The sequence below is a fragment of the Kogia breviceps genome (assembly GCF_026419965.1).
Source record: "Kogia breviceps isolate mKogBre1 chromosome 20 unlocalized genomic scaffold, mKogBre1 haplotype 1 SUPER_20_unloc_10, whole genome shotgun sequence".
Taxonomy (NCBI): Eukaryota; Metazoa; Chordata; class Mammalia; order Artiodactyla; family Physeteridae; genus Kogia; species Kogia breviceps.
Window position 1 is genome coordinate 142,501 of NW_026711561.1, and position 12,055 is coordinate 154,555.

Below are 12,055 nucleotides of genomic sequence, written 5' to 3' on the forward strand. Positions count from 1 at the left end.
GGACGCGAGTCGGCCACCGGGGCACGACACGGGGTCTCACCGCCAGAGGCCTCCAGCGCAGGGGCGGTCCCGCGGCACCCAGGACGCCGACTGGCCTTTCCTCGGCCCCCCCACGGGTCCCCCCTCGCGGGGCTCGCGACCTCCCCCCGCCAAACACCCACGAGCCGCGGCCTGCCCGCGACAACACTCTTCCCGCGCGCGCGCACCGGTCCGCCCCACCTCGCGGGCCCCCCACCACACACACACACACCCCTCCGCTGCCGCGCCCGACTTCTCCGCCTCGGGAACCGTGAGCTCTCCACCCGGGGACGCCGCCCGCCGGCCGAGGCGGCCGTGGCGGGGGGGGGCGACACCCTCACGTGGGCGAGGACGGCTCGGTCCCAGACGGTGGAAGGGGGACGCGGTGCGGCCGGGTGGGGTGGGGTGGGGTGGGCCGGGGGAGGGGGAGGGGGCGGCGGCGGCGTCGACGGCGACGGGGAGGGGGCGGCACGCGCACACGGCGAGGGCCGCGGGGCAGGGGCGCGGGGCGCCCGCCCAGGGAGGGAAAGTGCCGAGGCACGACCGGGCCACCAGGAAAACAAGCGCGGGGTCCCACCGCCACACACACGAGGGCGGTCCCACGACGCCTGAGACGCCGGCCGGCCCCAGCCACCCCGGGGCCTCCCACGACCCGGCCCCGCCGCCAGGCCCCGCGTGCGACGGTCCCCCCGCGTACCGCGGAGGGACCCCGTCCGTCCAACCGAGCTCAAACCCCTCCGTCCTCGCCAGATCCGCCGTCGTCCGAGTCCGACCCCCGGGGCCCGCGCCCCGGGTGAACGCCCCCGAGCGAGGCGGCCCGCACCGTGCCCGCAACACCGCCACCGGCTGCCGACTCGCGGCGAGGGCAGGCGCGACGGGCTCCTCGCGGCTGCGGGACTAGGGAGTCGTCGGGACGCCCGGGCGTCCCCGCCCGCCCCCCTCGGCCTCGCCACCGAGAGGGGGGTGTGTCACCGCACGCGCACGCACACGCACGCGCACGCGCACGCGCGGCCCCGCGCCGGACGCCCGGCCTTGGCGGGACCCTCCCCCGACTCAGAGGGGGGAGGCGCGGGCCGCGGTAGGCAAAGAGCGGCGCCCGGCCCCACCGCGGGGCCGGCGCAGAGAACCCTCCCGCCGCGAAGGCGAGGGGCTCCGCCCACGTGCTCTGGCAGTCGCCAACACCGTGGCCACTGCACGCGCGGGAGGGGCAGCGGCTGGGGGGTCCGGTACCCCAAGGCTCCCTCTCGGATCGCTAGAGAAGGTTTCCTCACCGAGGGGGCGTCGTCCCCCCAACCCATCGTCTCCCCTTCGGGCCCGCCCACGGAGGCGCTCCACGAGCCGCCAAAGTCCACGACTGGGCGGGGTTTGGGAGAGGGGTCTGCGGTATGGGTAAGCACGAGGCCCAGAGGAGCATTCGCGGCCACAGCCGGGGGCACAACCTCCGCCGCCCCCAGGCCCGTCCATCGGGGGCCCCGAGAGGAGGGAGCACGCCCGAGAGGGGCGGAAAGACCCCCTTCTCTCACAGGCCCCGGCCCAACGCGCTCGCCACCCACGCCCGCGTGCGACCCCCTCCCCCCCGACCGCCACAAACACACACACACGTGGGGGGGGAGGGTGGGCACACGCGGACGCTCGCCTGGCCCGAGTCAGTCCCCCCGTGCCACAGCAACACCGTGGGAGGACGACCGCGACGAGGCGGCCCCTGTTTCCCCCAACCGAGGGAGGGAAAACAGAGGCACGCCTCCCTTACCGTCTCGACCCCCCCAAGAGAGCCACTCACGGGACGCACCACCGCGGCGGCGGGGACCCCGAGGAGCACGCTGGGAGAAGGGAACGACACCACCGCTCGGCCTCGGGCACCTGAGGGACGACCTGGAGCGCTCCAGGGGCACCACAGAGGATCGAACGAGGCACGCTCACGCACCGGCAGGGGCGCGCGGCGCAGCGGCGGGACGGCACCCCCCCACCAACGCGGGGAGGACCGCCCACGGGGGCAACACGCCGAGGAGGCGAAGCGAGAGCGTCTGCTGCGTCCGAGGACCACGGCCCCGCCACCCACGCCGTGAGGCAGGGGGCGGGAGGCCGAAGGTCAGGGCCGGGGACCACCACCCCTGCCCTTCCCCACACCCCTCGACAGGCCGGGAGAGCGTGAGGAGAGAGGCGGGGAGGCCCGCGGACAGAACGAGAAGAGCGGTCCCGTTCGCCAAGAACGTCCGTCCCTCGTCTGGCGCGACCTTAAGGCCCGGCCCAGGAGAGCGCGACATCACCACATCGATCAGTCATGCCAGAGAGCCAGGGACCACCAGGCCCCGAAGGGGAGGGGCACGCACAGCGAGGACCATCACCAGAGGAGCCTGCTTCGGCCTCACCGGCGGCACCCCAAACCCCCTCTTTCTTTTTTTTTTTTTTTTCTCCTCTCAGGCAAAAGTGGCCGACGACCCCGCGAGTGAGGAGAACGCCTGACACGTGGCACGGAGCCTGCGGGGTGGGGTCGTCGTCTCAGCCACCACCGGGTGCCTGCGGCGGGGAGGGGAGTCACACGGGGTAGAAGACCCAACGCCCCGCCGCCCTCGGGTGAGCCAGAGACCGGAGGCGGCACCGCGGGTCGGGTCAGCCGGACGCACACACGAGAGCCGGCGCGCAGGCCCAGGCGGGCGGCTCAAGTGGCGAGGGTCGGCTCGGCCACCAGACGGCGATCCAAAGCCCAGGACCCTGCGCGCGTCCAGACTCCCAAAGTCCTCAGCGACAGACGCCAGAGAAGACCGTGTCAGCACCTATCTGGTGGCAAAAAAGGCCCATTTCGGGCGAAAAAAATCACGGCGCCCGGCAGCGGGGCCCACGCACGCGTCGCAGGGGGGGTCCCCGGGACCTCGGTCCGGCCGCCTGTCCCCAACACTTCCCCATCCACACCAGCCCCGGAGCTCTCGGGGCCATCTGGTCGACCCGAGGAGCTTGGGGGGAGTGGGGGGGGGGGTGGGGGGGAGGGGGGGGGCGGGCCAAGCGGGGCGGGCAAACGTGGGAGAGGGCCGCGAGCCGGGTCGCCCTCCCCGGTTCACCCGCACGGGCAGGTACCGGTCCCTCCGAGTCTCCGGGCCAAGACTTGGTGAAAGGAAAAGAAATATCTCACTCGGCCGTCTCCGACGAGCGGGCCCCACGGGGGACCGCGCCCGGGCCCGGGCCGCCCTATCCGGGCCACCCAGGACGGCTCGGGCGGGCCGGTCCCCACCCCCACCCCGGCCGGGACTCGCGGCGGGTGGAGGAGAGGGGGCGGGGGAGGGAGGGTGAGAAAAAACTCAAAGTCCGCCGACCAGGACCCCCCGTGGGCACGCTGAAGGGCCGGGTGCGCCCTCCCCGGCCACCCGCGCGAGCAAGGCCCGGTCCGTCCACGTCCACGGACCCAGGGGCACTTGGAAACATTTTGCCCCGGGAGGCGCCTCCCAGGCGACCAGAGCCCACGAGGGAGGGACCGCACCCGGGCCCGGGCCCGGGCCGGTCTCTCCGGGTCACCCCTCGCGGCCCAGGCCGGTCCCCACCTCCCGAGTCCGACTCGGCCAAACATCGGTGAGAAAGAATCCGACCACCGGGAGGGGCCCCACGCGCGCCCGCCACCGAGCCCGTCGCGCCCGCCACCGGCCTAACCTAAACGCACGGGCCCGGGCCGGTCCCCCACCTTCCGGAGCGGGGCGCTGTGGGGACCGCGGAAGAGAGGAAGGGAGGGTGGGGGGGGTCGGGGAATGAACGCTCCAAAGGGTGAGCCAGGAGAAAGCCCGACCGACCGCCCATCCGCAGGCGCTCCGGAGGGCGCGGAAGACCCTCTCCCTTCCCACCGCGGCGGCCCGGCCCAGGTCGTGTCGGGTGGCCGGGTCGGTCCCCGCGGCCGGAGGGGAGCGGACGGATGCTGGTCGACCGGGCCAGGCGGTCCCCCAGAGCGGCTCGAGAGCGCGGCGACGGTCACACCCTCATAGACCTGCACGCCCAATCTCAAGCGACAGCAGGAGGCGCCCACGCCTGGGCGCCACCGGGACAGTGGCCACCAGCGTCGCCTGGCTGCCGGAACTCTGCCTCGGGCCCGGCGGCCGACTCACAGCCCTCACGAAGGTCGCCGAAGCTCCAGAGACAAGGGACAATATAAAAGCGGCCGCCAGGTGGCTCCCGACAACCGGCTCCAACGTCCCCGGGCCGGATCCCTGTCGCCGGCCGGCCACCGAGGACGCGGCGGCAGCGCCGGGCCGCCCAAACGCCCGAGCTCAGCCCGGGACGAGGCGGCGGGCGTCTGGCGCGGCGGCCCCGTGTCGTCCATCTCGGAGCTAGCTCCCCGGTCGGCACGACACGACACGGTGCGACCCGGGCAGCAGACGGGGGTGGGGGGGTGGGGGGCGGGGGAAGCCGGGGAGATGTCGCCGGGAGGCTGTCTCGGAGGAGACGCGCTCCCCAACGCGATTCCTGGGCGGGGGGGAAATCCCGCGGAGACGCCGGCGGGGCCCGGGGCGCCCGGCACGGGTTGCCCAGAGGGGCACGAGCAAGATCCCCGGCTGCCCGGACGGGGGGGAGGGAGGGAGGGAGGGAGGGAGGGAGGGAGGGAGGGAGGGAAGGAGGGAGGGACGGATGGAGGGACGGAGGGACGGAGGGACGGATGTAAGGACGGAGGGACGGACGGAGGGAGGGAGGGAGGGAGAGAGAGAGGGACGGAAGTCGGGGACTGGCAAACCGAAACCAGGCAAGCGCTCAGGGAACAACGCAGGAATTCGTCCAAAGACAACACATGGGTGCTGCGAGGGTGGGGAAAATGCACTTGCGGTCACGAGAACATGGATTTCATAACGGACTGACCACGATCCATCACGGGCCGGGCGGGGGTGGGGGGGGTGGGGGCGGGTGAGGCGGGGGTTGGGGGAATGCGGGCGGCTGGTGGGGAGGGGGCGAGGGTGGAGTCAATAGCCATCCACTAAAGAAACTGAGTTCCGGTACGTCGACACAAGGCAACACTCTGAGTGCGAGTGTGTGTGAGCGTGTGTGTGCGTGTGCGTGCGTGCGTGTGTGTGTGGAGTGCGGTGAGTACTGACAGCGAACCGTAGTCCCACCAGGACCACACCAAACCATACCAACCAAGAAGTCAAGCTGTAGAACTTCTCTGGCCTTTAAAACAAAGAGAAAAGCGTGCACGTATCGCATACGTACACACATTACGTACGCTTGTGGCATACGTATACGTGGACGTGGACGTATAAAGGCCTAGGACAAGCCCAAGCACATCCCGTCAGGGGAGCCTATCCAAAACAGACCAAGACCTCACACAATTCAGCCTCCAGAAAACAAGCGACCCAGTGAGAAAAGTGGGCAGGAGGCCAGAACAGAACATTTTCATTAGAGAAAAAAAAGAAGAAGAGAAAAAAAGAAAAAAAGAAAAAAGAAAGAAAGAAAGAACACAACTTTCTTAGTAAAAACCAAACAAACAAAACACAACAACAAAACAAACAGAAATAAAACAGAAAACCTCTTTTAGTGAAAGAATTCAACGGGGCAACGAAAAAAGCGCACACACGCATCTCTCTGGACGAAGATATTCGGACAGGCACAGGATCTGGAGTTGCGACAGCAAGTTCGTACAAGCAGAAAAAGTGCCTCCTTCCTCCCGATCCAACACGTATTTTTCAAGCTGAGAGAGACCACCACCACCGTGGCACGCCGGAGGGAGGACTCAGAGATGTCACCCGGCGGGTGAGAGAACGGCTCTCCGACAAAAGACAGCAGTATGGAAAACAGAAAGGAAGTCCCTCAAAACACTGCACAGAAAACTACCATGCGACCCAGCAACTCCACTAAGTGCCCACGGAGGGGGTAAAGACGACATGTACATGTCTATCTGTACCAACACCTGTAACGATGGAGAGATAGGTACGGACGCACTGTTAGCGCTCTCTGTGCCCGTACGTCTATATCTATGAGAGAAGGACCGGGTGGGGGGTGGGGGGTGGGGGGTGGGGGTGCGGAGAGAGAAGTGAGACAAAGAGTGGACAGTCACGTGAGTGCAGTAGGTAAGGAAGATTAAGACGACAAACAAACTCCCAACAGTGGTCCTGTAAGTCAACCATCAAGATTTCGATATCATGATGTCATCAAGCACCAACCCTTCTGAAGGGACACAGCGACACACAGGGCTCACTTGGCAGGGCAGTTCAGGACCCTAAAATGACCGTGAAAGGTGAAGCTCGAAAAAGCAATCTTGTTCATCCACGGGGGGAAAATACCGTTCTCCCACGACATTCAAAAATCCTATCAGGGGGCTTCCCTGGTGGCGCAGTGGTTGAGAGTCCGCCTGCCGATGCAGGGGACACGGGTTCGTGCCCTGGTCCGGGAAGATCCCACATGCCGCGGAGCGGCTGGGCCCGTGAGCCATGGCCGCTGGGCCTGCGCGTCCGGAGCCTGTGCTCCGCAATGGGAGAGGCCACAACAGTGAGAGGCCCGCGTACCACAAAAAAAAAAAAAAAAAAAAAAAAAAAAAAAAAAAAAATCCTATCAAAACATTTTAAAACTCTCTTACTCACTCACCATTTAAAAGGTAGAGAAATAAAAAGAGAGCCAAAGTACGATTTATTGAGTGGTGGACCGTCACAGAAAGCATGCCATGAAAGCCTCCGATTCATTTTGGAAGGTCCTAGGAACAGCAATCTTCAACATTGCTCTCCTGCCTGCCTTCTTGGCGTGGTATCTTTTCTACATCTGGATAAGCAGTCCTAGGTTTTGTGTGTTTGCTTGTTATTCCCCTAACTGAAGATCAGCCTCCAACACGATAACCCTTTGTGCCCTCTGGGTCCTGAACTCTCTTCTCTGGAAGTGCTTTTCTGAATGGGAACGGTTTCACCAACGTCATCGCCTGGAGACATCTTCAGCCTGTCCTCCCCCCACCCGCACCCCCGCCCGCCCCCCACCCTCTTCCTCCTCCTCCTCCTCCTCCTCCTCCTCCTCCTCCTCCTCCTCCTCCTCCTCCCCTTCCTCCTCCTCCTTTTTTTTCTTTGTTTTCTTCAGCTCTCCTTGCGCTGGTCTCTCACACGGTGGCAGCGTTGTCCTAGGCATGCCCAGGTGTCTCCTAACCCCATCCAAGTGATGACTCCCAGCGTCATCATTTTGGGTTTCTTAGCCGCACTTTCGTCGTTCCCGGGCAATTCTTTCTTTTTATTTTCCATGGACGGGGGAGACCAGACCGGGGCGGGGGGCAACACAACGACACACTGCGTGTGACCTGGGAAACAGACACATACACGCCAGGCAATCACCGACAGGCTCTGAAAGAGGATCGGTCCCCGGACACGGGGCACGCACGTTTGTTATCGGTGGAGTCACTGCAGACCGAACGGGAAGAAGCAGACTTTGAACTTGACGCAGCTACCGTTCATCCATCGCGGAAACTGACATTTGAAACACGTAGTTAGGCTCTTGGTGCGATTTCACCTAGTCATTGAAATGTGTGCACAGTGGAACCATGGAAAGTGAGACAACCCCCCCACCCCACTTCTACCAAAGGTCGCCAAATGAAGACTCTCGTTTGTTTACAAACCAAATTTCCTATCCTTAAATTTGGTGGGAGCTTTCCCTAAGGATTGCACGGGAAGGTGACTTCCTCAAGCGTTGGAGTAGTTTTCCTTAGAACTAGAGAATTAGAATTCTGCTGAATGATGAACACACACCTCGCTTAAGTTTCTGCTAGGAAATCCACGCACCATGTGGATCGAACGAAAAGCAAAATGATTTTTTAACAAGGTCTTCTCTCCACTTCAGACGAATTTTACAGGGCGGGGAGGGGGGAGGCTAGGCTTCTCTGTTTTTCATTTAAGGTCCTCTGAAACGTCAGTAAGTGTTCGTGATCCTACTCACGTGTACTCTTGTCCTCCATCCAATCGTCAGTCATCTGGCAGAAGGAGAGCCTGCCTCATCCACGGCAAACAACATTCCGACACTCAATGAGAAAATACATTTCTGGTGCTTTCGCCAAAAAATGCAAAGCCCCTTATTTAAGCTAATGGAATTTAAAAGAAATCCCTAGTACCTAGGAACAGAACAAAGTGAAAGAAACACAACGCACAGACTTGGGGGATAGAAAGAAAGAAAGAAAAAGAAAGAAAGAAAGAAAGAAAGAAAGAAAGAAAGAAAGAAAGAAAGAAAGAAAGAAAGAAAGAAAGAAAGAAAGAAAGAAAGAAAGAAAGAAAGAAAGAAGAGAGAGAGAGAGAGAGAGAGAGAGAGAGGAAGGAGAGGAGAGGAGAGGAGACAAGAGGAGAGGAGAGGAGAGGGAGGGAGGGAGGGAGGGACGAAGGAAGGAAGGAAGGAAGGAAGGAAGGAAGGAAGGAAGGAAGGAAGGAAGGAAGGAAGGAAGGAAGAAAGGAAGGAAGGAAGAAAGAAAAGATCTCTCAACCTAAAAGTTTTTGTGACAAACGGACAATCTATGATTTGGTAGGTTAAAAAATATTTTTGGAACGTAAAGTTCTTTGAGACACGAATGGAGAAGAAAACAAGAAAAGGACAATCAGAATTCGGAACCCTCAGAAACCTGAATCGGTCATGAACAGGAACTAGGAAGCCAGGGTGAACGGCGTCTGTGACACCAGTGATTCTGGACTGGCAAAGGGATGATTCCATTTCACCAGCATACATTTTCACACAGTGTCACTTTTTAAAAATGTTTTCTTTTCCCCAGAGTGATGCCAGAGGTGTGGACTCATACATCGAAACATCTTTAGTCTTTCTGTAATAAGGAGACAGAAGTAGGTCCACTGAGACTTGTCGAGCCATGAACGAACGTTTCCATAGGTTATCTTTGGAAAGGATCCAGACATTCCACGAATTCCCCATCATTCCACTTATGCCAACTCTGAAGTTTCTAAAGTGACCCAAAAGGTCTGGGCGAGACTGTTTTTAAGTAGACATACCACAAAACATAACGCTTCTTAAGGAGTTCCTGCACCTAGAGCTATCGACATCACTTGTTCGAGATCCCATGACGACGAGATGGCCCGTGAACACTTCCTGAGACTTCAGACGATGATGTCAGCCATCATCCCCAAGTTCTTTTTCTTGCCGACGAATCTGGTTCACTCCCGTGAACTTACTGGATTTGGGGTCGACGTAGATAGAAGGAAAGGATGACCTCGAACGCTGATCACGCTAAAGACATGCCTAGTTTCATAAAACCCATACCTTGACCTTGGCTATTCTCGGCTGAAGGGTTCAGCCTAGATCACCACCTGAACTTGCCTAAAACCTTTGGGTCCCTTCCCTTTCTAGTGGACTGAATTCCGGAGTGCTCCCTTCTAAGCCATTCAAGAGAGCTCTCTCACAAGTTCATTGCGGCACTCGGATCCCTACGCAGAAACAGGCCAGCTCTAGAAGGGAGCTACAGACATACAGTACCTGTTACCAGGCCCTTTCCAGATTCTGGCACAGCAGTACCAGAAAAATGAAGGTCGTTTCCACAAGGCTTCTAAGGCTAGCACGGCAAAACTTTTTTTTTTTTTTTTTTTTTTTTTTTTTTTTTTTTTTTTTTTTAATTAAAAGAGATAGCTTGTACACAAGGGAGAAGGCGGTGGGTGGGGTGGGGGTGAGAGGCAGCCCCACCCCCCCCACCCCCCGAGTTGCTTGGATCACGAAAGGGAGAGTTTGTCTCGGGATCACTGATCATTTCCAGAAATCCTCCAAATTCTTGGATCATCAGCAGCTGGTTCCACGGTGGCTACCTGTGGGGAATACCAAGTGCTTCCACGAGGGGAAAGAAGCGCATGAGAATGTTCGGCAAGAAAGCACAGGAAACAGATAAGGGTTCAATGTACAGCTGAGCTTCTCGTCTTGGGACAACTAGGTATAGTCGTGGGTGGGTGTCCACAGAGGAAAAGTTCATCTTCTTTTACTCCCGCGAGCCTCGTGTGTGTGTGTGTGTGTGTGTGTGTGTGTGTGTGTGTGTGTGTGTGTCTGTGTCTGTGTCTGTGTCTGTGTGTCTGTGTGTGTGTCTGTGTGTGTCTGAGACTCAGGCCCCCAGGGCTGATCTGCTCATGCAATTCCATTTCCCCTCCCCCTCCCCCTCCCCCTCCCCCTCTTCCTCCTCCTCCTCCTCCTTCTATGTACTTCTTTCTGTCGAGGAGATGATTTCCAACTCAAATGCAGACCAAAAGATTTCTAGGTTCCCAAACTTCAGGGTTCCATGGATCAGGGTGTCCAAAATCTGCACAGCGCCTTCAATAACGGCCCTCTTTCTCAGTGCACACAAGTCAACCCCAGACCAAGGCACCCTAAGGGCAAAAACCCTCCAGGATTTCTCCCACCAGACCCCGAACATCAGCACACACACCCTCCCCCAGTTTCTATTTCGTATCGTGTGGGCTCAGGCAGACAACAAACACGTCCATCGTTCGATCATCTTCCTTTGGCGTGTTTCGTGAACGTTGCACCGGCCGAAGAAACCTAAGTGTGCAAAAGCTCATCCCCGTGTAAAAGGCTTTGGCTTCTCAGCGAAGGGGTCGAGCCAAGGGACCTAGGCCCCTCTGTCCACTTTTCACTGGGTTCACTGGCCTCACTGTTGTCCCAAGCGATGGCCGGTCAGATCTCTCACGGTCATTCTTCTTTTGGCCTTCTGGTTTTAGAGAGGGTTTTCAACTGGGGTAAAAAGGGCAGGCTTGTGTGGGGCCCTTTCATGGTGGGGAGGGGGTGGGGGGGGCCCCGTAGAGGTCCCTCCGATTCACCCAATCTCAGGCAGTGCCCTATTCAAAACGTTTGTTTCCGGGCTTCCCCGGTGGTGCAGTGGTTGAGAATCCGCCTGCCAATGCAGGGGCCACGGGTTCGTGCCCCGGTCCGGGAAGACCCCACATGTCGCGGAGCGGCTAGGCCCATGAGCCACGGCCACTGAGCCTGCGCATCCGGAGCCTGTGCTCCGCAACGGGAGAGGCCACGACAGTGAGAGGCCCGCGTACCACAAAAAAAAAAAAAAAAAAAAAAAAAAGAAAAGAAAAGAAAAGAAAAGAAAACAGAAAACGTTTGTTTCCGTCCCACCAAGAGCCCACCTTTGGAGAGATTCCCTGCCTTACACGTCCTCTCCGCTCCTCCTATTCATCCACCGTGATCCACCACCACCACCACCACCACCACCACCACCACCACCCCGCCGGCCGACCTGATCTGTTCACCCTGAAGCTGGCAAGCAGTAAGGGTGCTCGTGAAGCGAGGATCCGTTGGGATTGGCCAAGATGGCAAAGTGGCGGCGGGGGCGGCGGCGGCGGTGGGGCGGGGGGGGGGTATGTGGAGGGGACTCGGAAAGTACGAGGTTACAGCTAACAGCTGCTGCTGGCAGATAGGTCTTTGAAACAGGCTGGTGGCGCCCTGGACTTTGATACCGTCCATTCTGACCATTCCTGTTCTCCGTGAGAAGGGTGTTGGGCCCAGGATCGGCCACCCCAAAACGGGCCTCCGTGGCACATTGACGATTTTGAGCGAAGGGGGACTCCAGAAGCAGCCACGTTTGTCCGAGGGACACTGGGATTCTCCTCTGTGTCTCCCTGAAAGCGAGACATCCATCTCTCGGCTGAAAGGTGCACTCCCTGCCTCCGGAGGTAGGAGGCCGCCGCCGCGATCGGCAAATTAGGGCATTCGGGCCCGAGAAACCTTCGGAGACAAACACTGCGGACCACCGCAAACCCGAGCTCTGTTTAGCTTCTTCCTTCGCTCGCTCGTTCGCTCACGGCACACCCCAAAACCTAAGTCTCTCGGTCCGGTTCCCTGTCTGTCTCACCCATGTACCGTTCGTTCCTCGGTCTGAGCAGGAGAGACGCCGCCCGCTTCAGCCACTTCTCAGCCCTCGAATGAAAGGAAAGGTCACCCCGCTCCCCCCACACACCTTCGTCTCTCCGCGCCTTGGGCCCATGTTACTTTATTTTTATTTTTATTTTTTTGCATTACACGGGCCTCTCACTCTTGTGGCCTCTCCCGTCGCGGAGCACAGGCTCCGGACACGCAGGCTCAGCGGCCACGGCTCACGGGCCTAGCTGCTCCACGGCACGTG